At 38.0% G+C, this 1,495-nt stretch overlaps 1 long non-coding RNA gene across 1 annotated transcript; it reads left to right on the top strand.

The window, feature by feature from the left end:
* Positions 1-50: 50 nt before the first annotated feature.
* On the top strand, positions 51-1,171 carry LOC103470851 (uncharacterized). The gene is made up of 3 exons (XR_534542.2): positions 51-476; positions 614-941; positions 1,012-1,171. It is a non-coding gene; the product is annotated as an uncharacterized LOC103470851 (long non-coding RNA).
* The last annotated feature ends 324 nt before the right edge of the window (positions 1,172-1,495 follow it).

Genomic DNA, 1,495 nt, shown 5'->3' on the forward strand with positions numbered 1-1,495 from the left:
AGGGGGAGAAGATATATTAAAAGAATACAACAAGACCAAAAATCTCTCTGATCCAACAAGAAGGAAACTTGTCAATATTTTAGTGATGGATATGAYTGAAAGTCATGGGTATGTACCAATAAACCTCAGCCTGCTGATTGGGGGCCAGTATTTAATCTTGATATTTTTGACTGATGGTACTTTTAAAAGTTAAACACATGCATGTATGAAATCCATAGAAATGTTAGAATAATTTGAAAACACATAATTATTAACATAATGATTATTCAAATAATTTGTAATTACTGAGAATGAGTTTTCTATTCATAACCTTTGCTTAAATGGTGTGAGTTTGTTTAACCCCTATGTGAAATATGAATGTTCTCATTGAATAGTTTTTTAGGAGAGTCCCTCCTGTCAATGTCCACATTACCTATGCCCTTGCAATTGTCACCCTCTTTCCCAGTTTGAAAGATAATTGCTCACCAACTGGCTATGTGAGTACCTGAAGATTCTCTTCTTGGGTCAKAATCCATTTGGATTTCTTCCTCTTTTTTTTCAATGTCAATTACCTGTGTAATYGTCCTTTTGAACGCAATGTAATCAACATTTTGTGTTTTCTGTTCTGTGATAGGAGCATTTCTACGATCCTCAAAGTGGACAGGGCTACCTGGCCTATCGGTTGAAAACCATTCAGCGTAGCACTGCAAGTGACTTCAAGAGGACCTCCAGGCCTGCTCATCAYGGTGGCCCGAAAACTCAGAGAGACCTCAACATCTGAACAGCTGTTTGGTGATGGATGTAAAGAAGCAATGTCCATAATGAAGCATGCATCAGACCAGGATGTCGTTAAGGAGAAAATGAAGGCRACATTTAAGCATAGACAGAATATGCTACATGATCTGCACCAGTCATCACTCATCTTGGATCACTTCCCAAGAATCTTGGATACACCAGGCTTGGTGAGAAGCTCTCAGATTTGATTAACTGAACTTTTGAATTGGGTTTTGATGGTATTTTTTCTTCTKCTAGATTGAGCAGGACTTCATCATGCTCTTTGGAGAAGACATCTCGGGAAAGTTCATTGCAAGATGGCCAACGTTCTACAAACCGRAGGTCATCACTGTCAGCAAAAGCCTTCGACAGTGGGAYCACCTGGATGACCTTTTGTCTGCTCAGGAGGAATCAAGTGATTATGGTAYGTATTAATAGGTAAATATGTTCAACAGTCTTTTGTATGTATACATTTTCATATGGTAATTCTAAACATGGCTTGTGTTATGATTTTATCAGAATGGGATAGYGACTTGGCAGCCATTTCCCAGCTGGKTCATCTCCTGCCTCCAACCGCCAAAGGGAGGAAACATGTAAAAATTAGTGCAACTGAGGCAGCTGATCGTGTTGTGAAGTTTATGAAGATATGTTTTTGACATGAATTGTGCTTCACTTAAAGTAAATTGATCTCATTTTTATAAACTGTACAATGTAAAGTCATCATTTGGTGTTATTTGTATTA

The sequence above is a fragment of the Poecilia reticulata genome, linkage group LG10 (assembly GCF_000633615.1).
Source record: "Poecilia reticulata strain Guanapo linkage group LG10, Guppy_female_1.0+MT, whole genome shotgun sequence".
NCBI lineage: Eukaryota > Metazoa > Chordata > Actinopteri > Cyprinodontiformes > Poeciliidae > Poecilia > Poecilia reticulata.